Source organism: Lontra canadensis, unplaced genomic scaffold, assembly GCF_010015895.1.
Source record: "Lontra canadensis isolate GAN:19392208 unplaced genomic scaffold, GSC_riverotter_1.0 scaffold95, whole genome shotgun sequence".
Taxonomy (NCBI): domain Eukaryota; kingdom Metazoa; phylum Chordata; class Mammalia; order Carnivora; family Mustelidae; genus Lontra; species Lontra canadensis.
In genome coordinates this window covers 4627050-4650573 of record NW_022631089.1, presented here as the reverse complement: position 1 = coordinate 4650573, position 23524 = coordinate 4627050, and the positions used below count along the sequence as shown (strand labels likewise).

Below are 23524 nucleotides of genomic sequence, written 5' to 3'. Positions count from 1 at the left end.
AGAATGTGTGCAATAGAAGGGAAGCAATAATCAGGGTAACTATAAACCCTGGTTTGCTCTTAAGAGAACTGGTTTCTATTTACTGTCTTAATATAACTTTTCCACTTCATGATAGTTCTCACTTTGACCCCCAAATATGAACCGATTTGGACGTGAATCATATGATCACAGCACATATCAATAGTAGCTCAAATCATTATAAAAAGATGATGAATATAATATTGTTGATTAGTTCTAGCAATACATTGTTAAATGTATAACAATCCCAAACATACAGCATTGATAGCAGAAGAAGCCAGTTGACATTTCTGGACAGTGTAGAAAATGGTGGATGAAATTGGAGACACTCATTCATCTGAGATGTGGGAAACAGAGTTGGTAATTACTGTCACATATATTATAATGTTGAACAGGGTATAAAAATCTTGGGAATTTAGGGAAGAGATTATAGCAAATTTAGAAGGACCCTAGGACCCTAACTCTGCCTGACCTCTTCTACTTTTCCAGTTTCTGTTTGTAGCATTTTCCCTCTTGTGCAATTTGCTTCACATACTTTGTCCCTCTTTTGGTTTCTTGAATGTGGCTGTCTGCCTTGGAGCCCACACATCTGGTTTTCCTCTCTGCCATCTCTGAAATGAAACAGACTTTCCTCTCCTCTCCTCTGGGGACCCTCCACTGCAGTGCCCCCCACCCGCCCCCCAATCTCCATTTAAATCCCATCTTCTTAGTTCATGCAATAGTATTTTTTTAAGCCCCCCCTTTTTTTGTGTAAGTGTGTGCCCCTGGTTTCCCAGCTAAACAGTAACAGTAACTTTTTTCCCTTCTCTGCATTTATCTCAATTTATAATAATATATTTTTGCTATTATTTGGTAATTTTTTGTCTTTTCCAAAGGACGGTTAGTTTGTTATTTCAGTGTATTTGACATATCTGGCATTAAATAAATACTTGTAGCAAGTATGTGTTACTATAGGGAAACAGTTTAATAGAAGTAAAATTTAATAAAGACTCCAGCTGTCCAGATGCAAAATGGGCTGCCTTTAAGTCACTGAGCTTGTGATCACTTGACATTTTTAACCAAAGGATGAATGACCATCTGTCAGTGATAAGGATGTTCCAGAAGGGTTTATACAAAAAATGGAGTGGGAAGTTGATAGCCTCTAAAGTCTTTTCTGACCTTTATATTCTGTGACTTACAAACGAACTTTGCAGTAAAATTTGCTTATAGATTAGAACTGCTGGTATTTTATAAATAATCTTAATTATTCTGAAATACTTATAGAATGAGACCCACTAATGATTGAATATTAAATTTCTGATCAATATTGATTAAAACAATGAGAACGAGAGATGATTTTCCTTGTTTTTCTTTCTTTTCCAGGTGAGGATTTGAAGACATACATTAAATCAAGGAGGTATCAAGTTGATGTTTGGGATAGATTGAGATTTAGAACTCAAGATTGAGGACGTCTCCTTTGCATGTTGGATAGTGAGTTTCTGAATTCTTTAACTTTTTAAAATGTAAAGAAAATAAGCATATTATTTGACATACTGAATGATTAGAACTAAAATAATATAAAAGCATTTTCAATTTCCCAGTGAAATTACAACTTAATTCAGAAAATTCTGTAATTTTTTAATTCAGAAAATTCTGTAATTTTCATTTCCTTGGTTTCTAATACCAAAAATTATATATGATGCCAAATATTATAATGACATATTTCCTTTCCATAAAATAAGTGCTTCAAAACACACATCTATTTACTTCTAAGAACTTCTCATAAAAAATCTTTATAAAATTAGACATTTGCAGTGTATCAGATACCATCACAAAAATACTATTTTCACTTACTAGTAGCAATGTTTTCAGTAATAACTTGTTATTTTAAAATTTAACATATGCATTATTCTGAAATGCATTTGCCATTATCCATATGCATGATGTTTATTTTCTTTTTATTTTATTTAATTCTTTTATAGTGCTTACTTAATCGTACACACTTTATTTATTTATTAAAAGTCTTTATTTTTAAGTAACTCTATACCCAGCATAGGTCTTGAACTTACAACCTGTGATCAAGAGTCACACACTCTACCAACTGAGCTAGCCAGGTACCCCTGGCATATACTTTTTAAATATTAGCTCATTAAACCATGATAAGAACTCTCCAATTGAACCACTTTTAATTTTTAAATTTACAGAAGAGAAAACTAGATAAACAGGTATTTAAGATAGATAAATAGATGGTTAATCAGTTGACTAAGGCCATATGTAGTAAGCTGTGAAACTAAGATTTGAACCAAGGCAGTTCAGTTGTAGATTGATACCCTTAATCATATGTGATAGCAACTGAAATATTAACAGTGCAGTCAGATAAAAAATAAGCAAAAGTATCTTGCTCCATTCCTTCCTCATATCTTTTACTACATCTTAGAGGTAATCACATTTAAACTTTAGTGTTTGCAACTATTTCTGGTAGATATCACCATAACTTTTAATACCTTTAAATACTCTTATTTACTAATTTTTTAACTGTGTAAATTTGAACATACTACTCCTAATTATTTTTCAACTTCCACCCCCATATTTTTGTTAGTTGTGTTTTGGTTATTTTAGTTCCTGACAAATTATGCTTACATACTCATTATTTAACTTAGAACCAAGTATTTTGAAAGACATATAATCCAGTGCCATTAAAATCTGGGATCATTTTTACCTTCTCTCCTTATAATTGTTCAGAATTATGCTACACTTTTCTTTGCTTAGATGAAGAACATGACTTTATCATACAACTTTATGATAAAAATCCAGATTTTCTGTATTTTATTTTTTGCTTCATTAAAGAGGTATTTTATTTTATTTTTTATTTTTTAATATATAATCTATTATTTGTTTCAGGGGTACAGGTCTGTGATTCATTAGTCTTCCACAATTCACAGCACTCACCAGAGCACATACCCTCGCTAATGTCCATCACCAAGCCAACCCATCCGTCCCACCCCCCTCCATTCCAGCAACTCTGTTTCCTGAGATTGAGAGTCTCTTATGTTTTGTCTCCCTTAAAGAGGTGTTTTAATGGCCTCCTGATTCATTGCTCATATATGTCAAATATCTATCTGATTCCATTTTATACGTAATAATTCCAACAGAGTTCATAATATGGTTATTTCCTATGATAATACATATGTATGTATGTAAATACACCTAAAAGAATCACTCATTATGCTTAAAGATTTTTATATAAGCATAATAATTATGTATTGTAGAATAGGAGAATTACATATATATAATAAATTTATGAATTATTTCAGTTTGAAATTTGTTAGTACTACATAGGATGTATTTTTAGCTCTTTAGTTAATAGAGCCATTTATATTCCTATGATAATCCTCTACTCCCTGAAGAATATAAAGTAATTATGCCCAGTATCCTATTGAAAAATTTTAATACTGAGTTACCCTTTCCTCTCTGGGTCAGCTACACATATACTTTCCTGTCCTCTCAACAAAATCAATAATTCTGAGACTTTTAAACAAACCCAGTTTACTTTGCCCCGTACATTACAATATTATGTTTGCTCACTGTGGTTGTCACTTAAATTTTCAAGGAAACTTTTTAGTGTGTTCTCATTAGATGCAATTTCTTTATTTGCTTTTGGTATTGAACAAAGTGCTAAACATTCTGAGTGGCTTATTTGCTGAGATTTCTTTGTTAAGAGAACATGGACATTGCTCACTCACAAGATTATACCTTCCCTACCCCACTGAAGGGGAGGATCCAGCAGAAAAAGAGGAGGAGAGAAATATCATTAGTAGGATGACAATAATCTCAAGAAAAACCGGGGGAAATTATGTCTACTGTACTAACTTAAATCTAGTAACAACATGCATTTTTTGTTCAGATGGAGAATTTTATTTTCTCTAGATATTTTCCTATTGAAGTTCCTCAGTGTCTAATTTTTTTTTAACATTATTGTTTTTGTCCTATTTGAAACATTAAGGTTTGGGCAACTATACCATAATAGCATAGAACATGCACATAATATTAATATTAACATTTTAAATCTCAGAATAATCAATGTATTTTTTTGAAAATGTCAGCCCAAATAATTTAAAAGTGCCTTATAAACACAGTACAAAATATAAGATTGTATGATAGAATGGAACATTCTATCAAAAGCTTTAAATTAATAGAATGGTAAGTAAAGTTTGCCTCAGAGTTTAAATGAAGATATTCTTATATAATTGCTGTGAGAATAATCATGCTTGAATATAATTAATGAATGTCCATAAATGGAATTTCAGTATTCACTGAGTAATCAAGAAGCTTTCACATCCATATATTTTGGGGAGAAATACCAAAATAAACATCTATACTGCATACAGAATAACCCATGTAATGTCTAATATTTTATCATCAATATATTAATCACTACAAGGTAACATAAGTTCCTTGTGTAAAGTTTATCCCAAAATAATGACCTCTTTCATGGAGGCTTGAATCATTGTCTATCAATTGTATCAATGTGGTAACTATCACCTCATTCACAAGTCAGACGACCTGTACATCCATAGCTTCACCCCAAACTGATGGGTGTAGTATGGTGGACATTTTGGGGTCTTACTAAAGTTTTAAATCAATATATGGAGTGGAAAGAGAAAACAGGAAGGTTTTAACCATTGATTAAATCTTAAATAAATTCCTCAAGTTTTTATGGGATGATGCCGTTGACCTCAGTACCCGCTCTGGAAAAAGGCAAGGATATGCAAATAGTTTTATGAGGACAAATGAGAAAAACTAAGTTTTATGTACATTGACTTTTTTAAGAAATAGGGAAAATGTTAGATATCTCCTCACTTTGGAAGGAGGTGATTATTTTCAATTTTGGACCTGAAAATAGTATTTTCCCTTGATTTTAGCCTATCATTCTAAAAAACTGTCTTGTTTGACAACAGCTATCAAACATTTATTGCTAGATAGGTTGATAATAGCAGAAGAGCGAAGCATCCCTTGATCTCACATAGTAACTGGCTAGATAACATTAAAGCTCCCCATAGAAAAATAAAGAGTCTAAAAACATCTTTTACATAACAATTTTTTTTCTTTTTCTTTTTTTTTAAATAATACTTTCTTTGAGGTAAGTTTATCTTAAAGTAACTAGAGTGTTTAAGAAGAAAAAGGGAAGGCAAAAAGGTGTTATTCCTAAAGGAAATATATAGGATTAAATATAATCAGCTTGAAAAGAAGACAAATATATTCACTTAAGTAGGAAGGAAATATAAATAGCCTTCTTTATTGAATAAGATGGGAATCTTGATTTCCCTGATTCTGAGAAAATGTTTATTGGGTTAGGGACAATCAATTATGAAGGGGCAGTCTCAAAGAATAAAGGAAATAATATTGTGATGCTTATTTTAAAAAGGAATCTTACAGAGGGGGTGGGTAACCAACACTGCTGTCTTGTCTTCCTGCTTGGCTCTTGGTCTTTTCCTACTGGCATCTTTTGTCATGGGGAAGTTAATGTTATTTATGTTTAGTAATACATTTCTTTTATTTAAAGAACTCACTGGTTCCTTACTGACTAGAGAATAAGTCTGCAACTACAGAGCAGGGCGATTGTAAATGTGGGTCATGTTTTCTTTTCAATTTCATGCTCTCTGTATCACCAATTGGTCCAGGGTTGGGGGCACCAGACCACGTGGGTTCTCTGAACTGAGCACCATTTCCCTGAGCAACATGCATCTGTGTTCACACTCAGCTTTGCCTTCAGCCTCCAAGGCTCTCAGAACAAATGCCACCAACATCTGACTCTTTCTTGGGTGAAGCAGTCACTAGTATAATATAATCTATACTGTTTTGAAGATATTTCTGTATCTGTTAATGCGATTAGTCCATGAGGTCCTAGAGGGCCTACCTGTTGCTTTATTCATCTTCCTAACCCTGTTTTCCAGGCATAGCAGAGATCCTCTAAGTTCTTTTGTAAATGAAGCTGATGTTATAAGCCATTTTGTTATTATTCTGTATCTAAACAGACCAGTTTTGTGTGTGTGTGTTTAATAGTGTGCTTAGATTTTTATGACCAGACGTTAGTAGATGTGAAGAACCTTAATAAAGATCTATTAATGTGCAATTTATTTTTTTAATATTTATTTATTTAGGGGCGCCTGGGCGGCTCAGTGGGTTAAAGCCTCTGCCTTCAGCTCGGGTCATGATCCCAGGGTCCTGGGATCGAGCGCCTCATTGGGCTCTCTGCTCGGCGGGGAGCCTGCTTCCCCTCCTCTCTCTGCCTGCCTCTCTGCCTACTTGTGATCTCTGTCTGTCAAATAAATAAATAAAATCTTTTAAAAAAATTTACTTATTTATTTGAGAGAGAGAGAGAGAGCGCACAGGTGAGCGAGGGGAGGAGCAGAGGGAGAGAGAGATTCTTAAGCAGGTTCCACGCCCAGTGCGGAGCCCAACTTGGGGCTTGATCCCATGACCTGGAGATCACGACCTGAGCTGAAATCAGGTCAGAGTCCCAATTGACCTAAGCCCTCCAGGTGCCCCAAAGATTTATTAATGTGTAATTTAAAAGCAAAATCAAAGTTGCATATCCAACTCAGTTTTCTTTTTAAGGGAATGTCTGTTAAATTTTGTAATTTAAGGTCAATTAAGGTATCACAGACACAAGAGAGTTGATGCCATCATTAACTTTTGTTTGTTCTAGTTTATTTATTTGATAAATATTAGAGATCTTCTTACTCTAATCACATCAGTCTTGCTCATACTACATGAGTGACTTAGAACAGACTACTACATTGATTGGAATGATGTTAAGTAACACCTTTAAAAAATCATAATGTGGGGCACCTGGGTGGTTCAATGGGTTGGGCCTCTGCCTTCGGCTCAGGTTATGATCTCAGGATCCTGGGATCGAGACCTGCATCGGGCTCTCTGCCTGGCAGGGAGCCTGCTTCCCCCCTTCTCTCTGCCTACCTCTCTGCCTACTTGTGATCTATCTCTCTGTGTCAAATAAATAAATAAAATCTTTTAAAAAATCATAATGATTTTTTCATTATAGAAACTACATATTTTCACTGAAATGCAAGAAGAGTTTATTTTACTGTATAAATCAGTAGAGAGATTCTTCAATTAAAATAACGTGATTTTTTGAAGTAGGAAGATTATTTCTAATTGAATATACGTGTCCAAAACTTTAAAATGTTTTCCGAATATGAGACCAAAAGTTTTTACAAACTCACATAATTGAATGTGAGCAAATCAAGAAAGTTCTTAGCATACACATGAATACACATACAGGTACACATAAAATTTGTTTTTAGATTGTTAGCCTATAAACAACCCTGAAATGCCAATAGTGAATAAGATACAGCAGGTTGTTAAGGTGACTATGCAGACATGTATAGTTATAGAAATAATTCATGCAGTTTTCAATTTATAGCAGATATTCATGTCCTTATAAGTTGTGTGTGTATGTACATATATAAATATAATAAATCATCACCAAGTTGTATATACACATTATTGTTCAACATCCAAATACCCATAGTTTGTTGGATTTTTGATGAAAGAAAATGTATTTTCTGTATAAAGAAATATTTTACAAAGAGTGATTTTATAGCTACAGTTGTGCCTCTAGTTCTAGTCACAGATTGTATATTACTTATGCTCATAATTTTTGAACAATAATTTTGGAGCAACCCCTATGTATCATAACATTTGAATATACTTACAAAGTCTGTGACTACAGTTACAACAATATATTCCACTTAACATTAAAACAGTGTATTCTCAAGGAGTTGTAGGCAAGAATAAAGGTCGGTGTGAATGCTCATTCAAAGAAAAGCTTTCTTCTCTTCTTTTTCTCTTTCTGTCTCTTTAGGTATTGGTAGGCTTTGGGCATCCTAGCTATTTAGCATCTTTTTTTCCTCATTCTTTTGCTTGTGAACCTACCAGGTGTCTGCATGATGTCATATTTTATTGTAATTTTTTTTTTTAAGATTTTATTTATTTGTCAGAGAGAGAGGGAGAGAGAGCGAGCACAGGCAGACAGAATGGCAGGCAGAGGCAGAGGGAGAAGCAGGCTCCCCGCCGAGCAAGGAGCCCGATGTGGGACTCGATCCCAGGACGCTGGGATCATGACCTGAGCCGAAGGCAGCTGCCCAACCAACTGAGCCACCCAGGCGTCCCCATATTTTATTGTAACTTATGTTTCTTAAAACACAAACCAAACTATGTGACCCCACTGTTTATAATTCCTCAGTGGTTCCTCAGGGCTAAGAGGACTAACTGGGGTAGAAGATTCCTTCCAGGGGTGCCCGGATGGCTCAGTTGGTTAAGCCTCAGACTCGATGTCGACTCAGGTGATGATCTTGGGGTTGTGACATCAGGCCCCACATCAGGCTCTGCACTCAGTGGCGAGTCTGCTTGAAATTCTCTCTCCTGCTCTCTCTCTCTGCACCCCCCTTACCCCCCTCTCTTTCCCTCTAAATAAATAAACGCTTAAAAAAAAAAAAGGCTCTCTTCAGTCTGATCCTGCCCGTCTTTCTAGCCTTATCTCTCCACTTTTGTTGATCAGGTGTTTTGCACTTGGGCTATTTGTGGGTCCTCATTAAGCCATGCAATTCCATGTGTCTATGCCTTGCCTCTTGTAAACTTAGAAAACTATTATACTCTTCAAGATATAACTCAAAATGCTGTTGCTTGCTTTCTTCCTCTGTTCTATACATACCCGTATGTGTAGCCCAGTTGCCATCAATCCAGCTTTATTTTATTATTGGTGTATATATATGATCCATACCTGACTGGGAATGCCTCTAAATCTTTGCATTGCCTTAGAACAGTGCTATACTCAGGCTGTGTAAAAAGATAGAATGACTGACAGTGGGGTAAATTAAGTATTTGTCTTGCAAAACAATCGCTATTGTTAAGTTTGGACATGATTAATTTAAAATATAGGATGTTTGTTTACACCTCTTTTTAATCTCCTACATGTAGGAAGACTCTCTTTAGGCTGGCCCTATAGCCTCATATTTATGTTTTCAAGCTTATGAATTTTTCAAATACGTAAAAATATTCCTTCCACTCTGCTGGCAATTGTGTATTTTAAGCTCAAATTCAAGAAATCAGAAGAAATAGAATGATATGATCATAAAGAAGTATACATGTTATATAAAATTTATACATGTTACATACACTTAAATATTATGTATATAAGATATATACACATATCAGCCACATATAGTATACACATATCATACAAAAACATATGTATGTATAATATATGAATATAAGTGATTATTATATTTACATATACTTGTCTTTGCAATGAATTTATGAGGACTAGATATATTCAAATTAAGAAACTATAAAAATATTCAGGATATAATAAATAGAATGGACTATAAATGTGAAAATTGACAAGCTAATTGAACCATAACAGAGGCAATGCTTAATAGATTGTGAAAATAGAAACACAGATAGATAGATATAATTTGTCATAATACTATACCTAATACTTTTTCATTATTTTCACATGTTAAAATTCACCATGTTGGGGCCCTGGGTGGCTCAGTGGGTTAAAGCCTCTGTCTTCGGCTCAGGTCATGATCCCGGGGTCCTGGGATCGAGCCCTGCATCTGGCTCTCTGCTCAGCAGGGAGCCTGCTTCTCCCTCTCTCTCTGCCTGCCTCTCTGCCTACTTGTGATCTCTGTCTGTCAAATAAATAAATAACTAAAATCTTTAAAAAAAAATTTCACCATGTTGTTAAAATGTTACTAAGGTCTTTTTAAAAATATTTATGCTAGAGTTTGTAGCTGTTGTCATGTATGATACTGTTTGTTTATTTTAATCCAAACATTCCTCTTGAATATCTAGATATTTTTCTTAGGTTCACATTTTGAAAGTCAATGTAAATAACTTCAGTTTTGACCAATCGCATTAAGTTGTTTTGAGCTAAATGTGCAAAACGTTTTCAAAATTATTTAAACCAGTGGTTTCAAACGAAGGTGGTTTCATGCTCAAGCGGACCTATAACAATGTCTATTTTGATGTCACAACTTGGGGAGTGGGTGCTTCTGACATCTGGGTGGGCTAAAGCCAGGGGTGCTTTTAAACATTCTACAACACACAGGACAACCTCCCACATTTGACCCAAAATGTTGATATTGCCAAGGTTGAGAAACCATGCTTTAAGCAAGTTGTGTTTAGTTGCTACATTTAGAGGATCACTGAAGATCATTAAAGAAGTAGCCCAAATTCCTGTGTGACCTAAATAGCATTAAGTAAAATCAAGTTCTGTTATTATTTTGCATTTAAAAATCATAAAAAAAAAAACTTTCAAAACCTCCACTCAAGAAATGTTATTTTTCATTTCTTTCTAAATTTGTTGATTTGGGCCATATAATCATATCTTAGTAATTCTTTACATTGGGATCAAGTCCTTTTGTTCAGGACCATGATGTGTATAGTATAATAAACTAGGCATGTCTGTGTTCAGCAGGACAGGTTTCCTGCATATCGTAATCCACTCTTCCTGAAAAGCATCTAGTGGAAAGGGAAGAATAGAACTTGGGAGCTAATCTAGACCCTCTGACCTCTCTAGGCAACATTCTAACTAAATTATGCTATGTAGACAAAAATAAAAAATTAAGTTTTCCTTAGAAAAAAATACTTCCAACCTTCTTTAGCATCCAGAACAACTCAGTTGAAATGACTGAGGCAGGGTATATTGTAAAATAAACCAGGACCACTGATAGCCTTAATTTGTTCTCAAAATAAGTGGGATTGTTCTCAAAATAAGTGGGATGAAAGATATTAAACTAAAAGGTCTGTTGCCACGACACCAACGTATTGTGAGTGAACTCCAAAAAAGTTGCTCTGTTAAAATCCATTGCAAATTATGTTCTATTTGGAGTAAAAAATATGTTGAGTCTCACTCTCAGTATATTTATAATTACCTTCTTGATCAGTTTATTAAATGTGGCTCTAGTAACATTTTAAATTCCCTTTTAGATTTATTTCTGTGAAGAATGTCTCATAAAGTCTCATTTGTATATGTCAGTATGTATGTATCTTGGACCATGAATTTATATGGTGCATATATGTCTGATATATATTTGATATGTATGTGTGTGTGTGTATATATATATATGTGGCCATAAATATAAATTAAAATAAATTAAAATGGCCATAAATATAAATATTTATAAATATAAGCTTTAACCTACCTTAATTCTGTAATAAGAATAAGTGTATCATGAGGGACACTGAACACTTGTGTTAGGTTATTTATTCTTCTATGGGAAACCATATTCTGAATTAGCAGGGAGGTGGCTTTGTGGTATATATTTAGTTAAATTTTTGTTTGTTGATTCATACAATTTAACTAAAAGAAGAAAACATAGTAATTATTTTAAGATACTATTATAAAAATCCAAATCTTCATCGAATGAGGGATGGTTTTACTTCAATGAAAACAAACATGTTTAATCCATATTACTTGCCTTCAAGGAAGATATAATTTGTTGCAGTATATTGTCAACAAACTATTTTAATAAATACAAGTCAGAATAAAGAATGTCTTATAATAGAGTTAGAAATAAAATACAATAAGAAGGAGTAATTATATCTGATTGGGTTGAAAACAATCATCATTGAGAAGATGAGTTTTGGGCTAGGTTTTGAAGAATTAAGAAGATTTCCATAAATAAAGGATAAAGGTATCAAGATGCAGTTTCAGGCAACATATTCTTTCTTACAGTCAATTAAATTTAATTTCTGATAATGCATTTTGTTTTCTATAAACTTTCAATAAAAATGTGAGATCATCATTTATCATAATCTGATCATAGTACATGAGAGTAAATTCAGATAAATTGTCAATTGTCATAGCCTCTGTACTTTAATTTTAGAATACATGCCATTTCTTTACCTAAGTTAGCTCATAGTAAAATCATAATAATTTTAATAATTTCTAGAAGTGGACACTTTTGAGTTTAGTGTTCCATCACATCAGCCTATATTTTGTGCCATAATGCAGTTAGTAAATTTATTCCTCTTTGCTTTCTTATGGTCTCTTAGCCCATGAGAGTCTCTCCAGTTTCATTTCAGTTTATATGTGACATAGCGGTGCAAAGTAAGGGTGGAATGGGAAATAGAGACCAGACATGCAGGGCTGTATAATTCAGTTAAAAAATCCAAAGTTAATGCTGAGCGATTGGGTGATATTTAGAGCAGGGAGCAGGGAGACCAAATAGGATAATGCTGTCGGGTAAGAGGTAAGTAGGAAAGACAGAGATAATAGGACAGAATATACGTAGGAAGTACCAGGAATATAAGTTATGGTTGTATGAAGATAGACAATTAGGAAAGCAGAAGTCTTAGATGACTTTTGGGTTTGAGTTTCAGAAGCTAGGTTGATGCTGGTGCCCTCTGGAAGTGAAAGGATCTGGACAGAGGCAGGGAAATATGGAGTCCTCTTTCTAACATGCTGAAAGCAAGAGATCTCTGGATAGTCAGTAAACAGAAATAGGCAAGTTCAGGGAAAAAGCTGGGCTTGAAATTTAGGAGCACTTATCATTATGATGCAGATGACATTTGAAGTGGCAGGAATAGATGTGGATACAAAGGGAAAATGGCTGATAGGAGAAGGAGGAGAGCCAGGGTCAATATAATATTGCTTTATCCACACTAAGTTATTCACCTCCTGTTTTTCAGTTACAAGCACAAACTTCTCATGTCTCCCCTAAAATCAACAGATGACATGGGGCTGCTTCTACTACTCCTTACTAAACTGTGTACTAATTTATGTGACTCTTCCCAGGCAACAAAAATGTTTCGATCCTATTAATTATGCAATAACAAATGTCTACTCTTGGGCATTCCATTCCCTGGAGGATGGGCAAAGAGAATAATTCTGTTTATAATTCCTGTTAACACCTCTTGAATTATGCTATGATAGAATCGGGCTCCTCTGCCAGGCCACACAACCTGTTCTGCTAAGTGTCAGAAAATTTTCCAGCCTAACCACCTGCAAAATTGTAATGAAGGCAGAGAATAGTACTATAATTGAGTATGGTTGGTACTTTATTCTCATTTACTGCCTTTTCCTCCACTCAGAGTACCCACCGCATCCTTTCAGATTCCCTCCCACTTCACTGGCCACACCATCTCAGTAACTGTGACTGGTTCCCTCTCCTCTTCCTGGATGGAATTCCTGTCCTGTGGCTATGGGTACCCTCTCACTACATGATATCCCAATGGCTTTACATAAACTTGATATAGTGATGACTTCCAAATGAACAGGCCAAGCTTCTGCCACCTCTCTTCACCACATACTGCTCCTTCAAGTTTGGAGTCCTATAGCCTACTTCTCTCTTAATGTCACTGTGATATTGGTATCAAATATCTGGTAAGCATCTTAGTTAAATATATCCAATACCTAACTCTTGATTCTACTGCCCCCCACCCAGTTTTCCCAAAGCAGTAATAGCCCCATCATTTACCTGTACCTCAAGCCAACATACTGACAGCGTCCTTGATTTGTCTCCTTTCCTGTTAACCCACAGTGACCTGATCAACCTTTGCTATTGCCTCAACATTCAAACTACAGTCTCAATCTAATACTGTTTCTGCTGGCACAGCCTTAATGCTTCATCTCTTGCAAGGAATTAGGAGTAATCTTCTAATAGTATCATGTCATCTGTGTCTACCTACCTCCTGGGTAGGGATATGGTGTCAACATAACCCTGTTCGTTTCCTCTTCAGGGTCTTTGAGTTTGCTGGTCTATCTGCAAAGTCTCTTTCTCCTTTATATCTTTGTATGGCTTGTTCCCTTACTTAATTCAGGTCTCTGCTTAGATGAGACCACTTCAGAAAGAGGTAGAATTATTGCCCTTTGTAAATTATTCCCTGTCCTCATCACTTTTTATCTGATGGCTCTGCTTTATTTTTCATCAGAGTATTGACATTTTGTTATATATTTATATTTTTATGTTTGTCATCTGCCTCCTTCACTATTTTTTTTAAGTGCTATGAAGGAATGGACTTTTCCTTCTTCCTTCTGAATCCCAAGAACTTAAAATACTACCTGACTATTAATATTCAGAATTATTTGTTTAGTGATTGAGTGGATTATTCAAAGGATTTAAAAATTCGAGTCTTATGTTTGACATGACTCTGCCTTAAACCTTTACGATTCCATTGGAAGGAATATAGGCAAAATATTTAAGGATAAAGGAAGGCAAAATATAACAGCATTCTCTGATTAGTTCCATTAATGATCTTACACATTTGCCTGCTTCTTCTAAGTGAGCATTCATGTTTTATCTGTTGCCCTTATGTTTGTATTAAGACTCTTTAAAGAGTGCAACCAGACTGCCTTCTTCCTAAGAGTTTTATTTCCTCATGCTGAATGTAGGACTTTTATATTTAGAAGCACAAACTCTTTCCTAATTATATACAACCTACTGTTCTAAATTTTGCATGCCACTTTGCAGTTTAGTGCTATGCGATTTACTTGCTACCAATTTTGGTGTCAGAAATTTGACATTTAGATTGCTTTTGAAAAGTAATGGTAAAGTGGATTTAGTACTGAATGAAACTTAGCATCTGCTTTCTTGTCTTCTTTTTAATTGTTTCTTTCTTGCTCTTATGTCTAATGATCCACCCACAAAGTCATGACTGTAGGTCAAATTCTCATCATGATTTATAAATCAAGAGAAAATATTTTTAACCCTGACTAAGCTAATTTTCCTGAAAAATTTTCTCAGAATACAAAGAAATAGAATTCAACTTTTATAGTTTGTTAAATAAACACCTACACCTTAATTCACATTTCTTAAATATGTTATAATTTATCAAAAGAACCTAGCAGAAATATTGGTTTATTATTAATTTCTCCATTAGCTAGATTCATATCGTGGTTTGGTATTTTAACTAACAAATGAATTATCCCTAAACATTGAACAGCATCAGTTGTAGTTGTGGTTATGTTAGGTCTCTCTCTCTCTTTCTCTCTATCTCCACCCATCTATCTATCTATAAATTTTACATATACATATAGGTATACACATACATATACATATATGTGTGATATATATATAATTATGTGTGAATATAAATATGTACAAATAATCAACAAAGCACTAGTTAAAATTCATAACACTTAAAATGAATACAAATTCAAATCTTTCTTGCTTTGTTTAATGCCTGGTCTTCTATTCACTAATTCATAAAATTGGGTTTGTGGGCATTATGTTGAAATACTGCAAAGCCTCTTGGTAAAATATGGTAATACCTCTTAAAAGGACATAAATAACTGTATTATTCAAAATTTCCCTTAGGGTGTTCCCTAATTTTAGTTATACTGTGAGACAGCTTGAAAAAGGGCAAACTCATTAAAGGACTTCATTGTGAATATTTTCCAACCTGTAAAATAAGATTGAAATTACTTTATTTACAGTTTTGTCTTTGAGCTATTTTTTTCCTTCATTGTAAAAGAGAGCAGCTGGTGGTATTCCCAAATGTTAACCTAACTTGAAACATTCTCACATTCCTTTTGCTTGTTTGATATTATCTTTAGATATCACAGCTACATAATAAGAATCTCCTTTGGCACTTGAAAACTAAAGATGGGAAGGGCTCAAATACTTTCACATCTTAGAGTATAGGCAAGTGAATGTCTCTTGCAAAAAGTTATATTTGATGTTATTCTTATTTTCCATTAAGTCCATGATTTCTAAGCTAAAACTTTTTTTTTTTTTTCTGTTTACAGACTGCAATCCAGCTTTACAGATCACCTCAGTCAATTTTACATTTGATTTCAGGGGGCTATATATGTTACAAATGGCAAGATCTCATTTTTTTTTATGACTAACATTCCATTGTATGTATATATACTATTCCTCTTTATCCATTTATCTATCTATAGACACTTGGATTGCTTCCATATCATGGCTATTATAAATAATGCTGCTATAAACATAGAGGTGTGTATCTATTTGAATTAGTGTTTTCACTTTCTTTGGATAAATACCCAGTAGTGGGATTACTGGATCAAAAAAGAATGAGATCTTACAATTTGTACCAACATGAATTAACTTAGAGGGTATAATGCTAAGTAAAATAAGACAGAAAGGCAAATACCATATGATTTCACTCATATGTGAATTTTAAGAAATAAAACAAACCAAAAAAGGCAAACAAAAGAACAGACTCTTAAATGCAGAGAAAAAACTGGTATTTGCCAAAGGGAAGGTGAGTAGGAGGATGAGCGAAATAAGTGAAGGGGATTAAAATAACACTTATCATGATGAGTGTTCTATATCAATATATAGAATTATTGAATCACTATATTGTACATCTGAAATTAATATAATACTGTTTGCTGATTATACTTCAATTTTAAAAAATATGTGAATAAATAAATGGGCTATACAGTATTTTTTCAAAGTTAATAAAAGATTTCAGGTTGTTTCATTTTTGTTTTTACAGAAAAGAATGTGATAACTTGATTACTTCAATAATTTTGTTGCTTGATACATGTTCTTTTCATAATTTTCAGCTGTCTCAAACTTCATGTCTTTTTTTGAAGAAAGTATCTCTCAGAGTAAATTCCTTCAATTTTTATTAATTATTTATTTATTTAATTTAAGATTTTATTTATTTATTTGACAGAAAGAGAGAGAGGACAGAGAGGCAGTGAGAGCAGGAACACAAGCAGGCAGAGAGAGAGAGAGAGGGTGAAGTAGGCTTTGGTGGAGTAGGGAGCCCAGCTTGGATCCCAGGGTCCTGGGATTATGACTTGAGTAGAAGGTAGATGCTTAATGACTGAGCCACCCAGGTGCCCCCACTTCAATGTTTTAATCATAAAAGTTTAGTGATATAATTAAAGATAATTGACAATTGTCTTCTAAATGTTCAGGTATACACACAAAACTTAGCCATTGAAATTCCATTAAATTTTACATTATATGAAAATTTTTAAATGTATTACTCCAAGGAAAATGTTTTATTCCAAGGAGTAAATCCTTGGAAAGATAAAACACATTTGTATCATATGCTTACTGCATCTTTTTTTTTCATTGTAGTTGATATAGAATGTTATATTAGTTTGAACAATTCTATACTTAACTCAGTGCTCACCACTGTAAGTATAGTCACCATCTGTAAGCTCACCTGTAAAGAGAACTATATCTGGTGTTTGATAATTGGCATGCAAAAATGATTATAAAATGATGTTCTTCTTACAGCAAATCTTCTTTTGTAATATTTTTTCAAAACATACCAAGCAAATGTTCAGTAAGTATAAATGCACACAGATCCCCTTATGGGAAAAATGTTCAGTTGCTTGATTTAGTTTATTTTCTTTAATGACAAACTACACTGTCCTTAATATTTGTTCATAATTTTTTATAATTTCCACTGCTCCTGCTCTAGAATATTTCTGTGTCTCATTTTCTCTTTGGCCAAGTCTTACTCCACATGAACTGATAATCTGTATAATCAGTCTAAAGTAAAAGTAGAAAAAGGAAGGCATTTGAATCCATCATCAATCAATACATTCTGTTTTTTGTTATTTTCTATCAAAGCCACCTTATTCAAATAATAATTATTCCTGAGTTTCTGTACAAAATGGAAGCCATACAGAACAAATACAACTTTCTTCTTGCATTAGTTGGGATCTTTATTTGCTTATTTTTTGTTTTTGTTGTACAAATGCAAGAAACCCACTTGAAGTAGCAAACAATCAAGGACTTATATAACTGTAATGTCTCATGGTTTATTATGGCTTCAGGCAAGGCTTGGTCCAGTGGATAAAACAGTTTCATCAGGGCTTTGTTTGCCTTTCCCCATCTCCTGAATTTGCCTTCATCTGTAATGCCATCATTTGGAGGCACACTGTCTCTGAGGTGGGGAAATGGCTTATGTGGTTTTTATAGCAGCACAATGTATGTACACATCTGCATATGGTTCTTACTGCTTAAAGTTTAGAAATAGGGGGAAAATTTCACAGAGAAATGATTATAATTGAATAGGTCAGAAGTCTATTAAGAATTTGAGAAAATTGTGTTGGCAAAAAAGCCATTAATTTGGGAGAAAAGCCTTTATGGTGCAAGCCTAAACTCTTATGGTGGGCCCCCAAACTTGCATGAGAAACTGAGAACTGTATAGTCCCAACAACATCACATTCAATAAAACCCACATCAGATATTGCCACTGAGAATAATGGGTAAAGAAATATTTCCCAGATAACAGAACAAGGGTCCATATAGATGACCAAAACTTACTCAAAAATGTTTTCCAGAAAGCAGAACCACAGTTTAAAAAAGGAACTTCTTTTATGTCCATGACTGTGAAATCTTGTATTTCACCTGCCCAGCAGGATTCCAAACTTACTAAATGGTGTGTCCCTGATCTTCCCTCTACGAAACAGAAGTTTCTATTACAGTTATCCTGATCCTAGTATACCATTAAACAGTAGGTAAATTTTCTTTTACTTCATTCATCTTGAAAACACTGAATCACTTTGAATCCGGTGGGTAAGACTACCCATCTTCCAGAGAGTATAAATATTGATTGGATTTGGTGACTTGATGAGACTTTGGATTTTTTTTCCCTTTAGAGTAGAATTAGTATGTTCTACATGTGAAGAGAGAAATGGGCTATCTGGTGACCACAAAACCAGACTGACAAAAAGTACTGGGATTCACCAACACTGATGTTCTTGCCTTTCCTGGACACACAGCTAGATCACATTTCCCCACTTATTTCATCTAGATGGGGCATATAACGAGCTCTTGCCATTGGAACATGGTATGTCTCTTGTCCAGGACAACATAGTTAAGAGTAAGTATGCATGCTTTCAACTCTTTGTAGTTTTTTCTTCTTTCTCATCTGCTGGCTAGATGTGACAGCCATTAAAGAGTGCTAGAAGACCTAGAATATGACAGAAGAAAAGAACCAGGTGCCTCACTTGTTCCACAGAGAAGAGTGCTGGTTACACACATCAAGTCATAATGTATGCAAGAAATACACTTCTATTTGTGTTAAACCACTGAGGTTTGGTGTCATTTGTTTGCTTGTTTGTTTTACTGATCATCTAGGAACTCAAAGAAAATGGAAAGAAGAGAAATCTAGGTAAACATACCAAGGTGCAATAAACCTAAGAGAATAAGGGCATGAAAGAGGGGGAAAAAAAGCAAGAAGAAAGGGATATATTAACTAAGTCACATTTGTTTCCTCAAAAAGACTGATAACATGGAGTCCATTTGGCATTACAGATTAGTAAAGAAAGGGAGAAATGCAAAGAATGAAACATAACTACCTCATATGCAGAATTAAAGGGTAATGGACAGACATTTGGAAATCTTAAAATATGACCTAAAACTGTAAGTCTGAGCTGTTGAAACATGAATTAGATTTTCAGTGACAAAACAATACCAATTGTCATACTGTTAGCCAATGGCTTATTTTATTTTCAAATGGAAAAATCCCATAAGCAATTTTGTTTTTCTAAATGGACAGTATTTTTACGGCTTTGGAAGATGTTCTCCCACAAGATAAGAGCATCTTTCTAAAGCACACATTTAAAAGAATGAAAGAAATTTAAAATTTTTACAAATATAGACAGATGTAGCAAATAAATAGACGTATTTCTCCATCTCTGCCTGTGTGTGATTATATTATATCAATCAACAGTAGATTCAGCTTATAAGATAAACTTGATGTGTTATAGGAAAGGGAGATGGAAGATTTTGTTATTTCAGAGTTTTAAGTAAATATAAAACTAAATTATACATTTTTCCTGCTGTTTGCCTTTATTCTTTCAGAACCACTTATTGGAGACCAGCTATATATTTCCAGGCACTCTCCCGCACATTAGGATATAATATAAAGAAGATATCTGTGCTCGTGACTTCTACTATTCTCTTCTTCTCAACCCCGAATATGATCTCATGCACATAGACCCTGATGCAGGGCCAGATGTCTCCCCAGCTAGATGAAGGCAATTTTTTCAGACACATAAGTTAGAATTTTGTGACTTTGTAGCATAGTTGTTCAAATGTAAACACCAGAGTCTAGACTATACTTTCATTTCTGTCCTGGATTACTTACCTTGAATGTTCTATTGATTGTGCTTAATCTCTTCTATAATTTTAACCACTGTGTATCAGACTCCTTTAATGTACCATGTCAGATCCTCTATATCTGACCTGCCTCCGGGAGTTTTTGCCCATTTTTTCCATGCCAAGTGCACAATTGGTTAATCAACAGTTTGAATTCTGACCTACTTCCATGGGGGCACCCATTCCTTAGTTGGTGAATCTCTCATGTCATGCCATGGCACTTCCTACTAATGATGAGGCTTAAGACACCGGGGGCAACTTTCATGCACAGCCCAGAGTTAAATCTGTGGAATGAACCTTTTGCTACCTTTTGCTACCTTTGTTGTCTCAGGAGCCCCTGAGATATACTCAGTTGGACCTTAAAGAATAAGCGAGCAGTCATACTTGATGGCAAGCAGTAGTCAGCCCAGTCATGGAGACTTTATTGATTTGACTGATTAACTCCCCCTTTTTCTCCCTTTCCTTAGCTGAGACTTTGGTCCCTAAATTCTCTAAAGTAATAGCATATAAGACTTAGCCTTATAATGAACTTTCTAGGCAATCTAGATGAAGAAATTCTTCCTTTCTGCTGATTCTGGTAAGTAGATTTAATCTCTGGAACCTAATAAATCTCTCCTCTATCCTTTACCTCATCTGACGAATGCCACAGGCTGAGTTACCATAAAGCTGTTAAGTTTAGGGCCTTTCACATACACAGCCTCTTCTTAAACCTACTGCCTAATATGTCCACATGACCTACTGACATAAACTTGAAATCCCACAAAAACTAGTCCTACTTCAGGCTATTACACTGTCATTTGGCTTTCAACATGGTCCAATTTTTTGAAAATTGCCTACATTTACCATTACCTGCTCTTCCTCAGATCCAACTATGATATGTTCCAATACCACTGAGCCATTAAAATTGCCCTTACTCATTTCCCCAGTGAGGTCCTTCTCATCAAATCCAATGGACAACATTCTGCCCTTTATTTGCTTTCCTTCCTCACTTCTTAAAAACATACCTAATCACTTCTTCCAATAAATACTCTTCTCTTGCCTTCTCCAAAGCCATACTATCTTGATGTTTCTTTCCATTCTTTTCCAGATTTTGTTCTGACTCTTCTCTAGGTTCTTATTACTTCATGGATTTTCATTTTTGGTTTAGTTTTTCCCTTCTCCTCTTCTCCATTCATGTATGAATCTTATGTGATGTTACATAGCCCCCATGGTATTAATTACTATCTATTTAAAGTTGATTCCCAAACAAGTAAATGGAGCTTATATTTCTCTCCTGATTTCTAAATATGTATATCCAACTATTAGCATCTTTAGTTGAACATTTTTTCTTTTTTTCTTTTTCTTTTTTTTTTTTTTTTAAGATTTTATTTATTTGACAGACAGAGATCACAAGTAGGCAGAGAGGCAGGCAGAAAGAGAAGGAAGCAGGATCTCTGCTGAGCAGAGAGAGCCCAACGCAAGGCTCGATCCCAGGACCCTGGGATCATGACCTGAGCTTAAGGCAGAGGCTTTAACCCACTGAGCCACCCAGGCGCCCCTAGCTAAACATTTTCAAATGGAAACACATTTGAATATGTCTAAAAGAGAACTTATCCTCTTTGTTCCCAATCTTTCTTTAGTTTTTCTTCCACAGTTGATGGTACTGCTCTCCATCCAAACAGCCAGGCCAGAAACCTAGAAATTATTCTTGTTAATTTCCTTTTTTTCAAAACTTTCTCATATTTGGTCAATCACCAAGTAAACTAATTTTGAGTTAATGAACATCTTTCAAATATATTATTTCTATTTTCTTCCAAGTTTAAGTTTTTGTCATAGCACATAAAGCCCACCCTTAAACTTCCTTAGTCTCATGTATTGTCACCTCTCTTCGCAGACCTGACTCCAGTCCTTTTAATATTGTTTAAATTCCTTGAATGTACTAAGCTCTGTAGGCCTTTCAAATGTGTTCTAACTGGAATATTTATTCTCTTTCAAACTCCCTCATCCTTCCACCTTGTCTTGTGGAATATAACATTCAGAAGTTGGGTAGAAGTGTTCCTCTTCACCTATTCTCTTGTTTTTTTGTTTTCTTAACCTTGTTGGGTTTAACAGTCAAATCTATAATTAATCAAGGTTGTGGCTTCTCTCATATCAGGACATTTCTTCATGAGTAACTTTTCCACAATTATTAACCTCTGCTTCTTTTTTTCCCTCTCACAAACATATAAGAATATTTAATCTTGTTTCCAGTGAAGACAACCTAAAATCACATCCAGTTACTGAATAAGCCTCAAGACTAGAGTTTAAGTTAATGTCTATTCTTTTTAGTTCTATAGAAATGCTACACTGGTATTTTCCATTGTGTGAAGGAAATAGAAAATACAACCACCATGTATAATGTACATACATAGTAGAGAAGTGAGGTAGAAAGTTAAAAATAAAAATAGGGTATATGATACAGTAATGCAAGAAATGCAAGTAATGTAAGGAAATGAAAGGAAGTTCCCATTATATTTTATATAACTGTTAAAAGTATAGAGCTGTGTATATGGCTTTATTCCTCCACTATACATATTATTATTGTGTCTTTAATATTCAGCTATATTGGGGCACCTGGGTGGCTCAGTGGATTAAAGCCTCTGCCTTCAGTTCAGGTCATGATCCCAGAGTCCTTGAATCGAGCCCCACATCGGGCTCTCTGCTCAGCAGGGAGCCTGCTTCCCGCCCCCTCTCTACCTGCCTCTCTGCCTACTTGTGATCTCTGTCAAATAAATAAATAAAATCTTTTAAAAATATTCAATTAATATTTTCAGTTGGTATGTTTCTTTGCAAGCAAGATAACCTCAAACTTTCATCTTTAATTCTTATGTCATCAAGGTTCATTGGACCCAATGTAATGTTGAAGTTTTTTTATTGAACAATTAAAACAACTTATAAAGATTGATCTTTTGTAACTTTTTTTTACTTTATTAGAAGTTTTCTAAAAAACAAAGGAGAATTTTTTTAAACAAGGAAGAATATTGAAATAATTTTGCATATAAAACTATAAAATATATTTTGCATATAAAATCATATAAAATTTTATATAAATATTTTTAAAATTTTACATTTTTTTCTAGAAGTTATTTTGACATCACTCATCAATTATTATCCCATGCTAAAAATAACCAAAATAATTAGGAAATAGGCAAAGAATGGAATCATCTAGAAGGATCATGCAATAGTAAAATAAATATTGTATGTCATCTGTAAATTTTCTTATAGTTCTATCAAAGTATTGCATTATCTTTTACAGAGATACAAATAATGTATAGAGGCAACAAGTTTGTAAGTTTAAAATTTTTTTTTTACTTTTATTAAACTGGTGAGAATTCAAATTTTTAAAAATTTTCTGCTCATGATATCAATGAGAAAAA

The 23524-nt window shown here is 34.2% G+C and overlaps 1 non-coding gene across 1 annotated transcript; it reads right to left on the bottom strand.

Annotated features, from left to right (window-relative positions):
- Positions 1-2041: 2041 nt before the first annotated feature.
- On the bottom strand, positions 2042-2113 carry TRNAK-CUU. Its single transcript has one exon. It is a non-coding gene; the product is annotated as a tRNA-Lys (tRNA).
- Positions 2114-23524: the final 21411 nt, after the last annotated feature.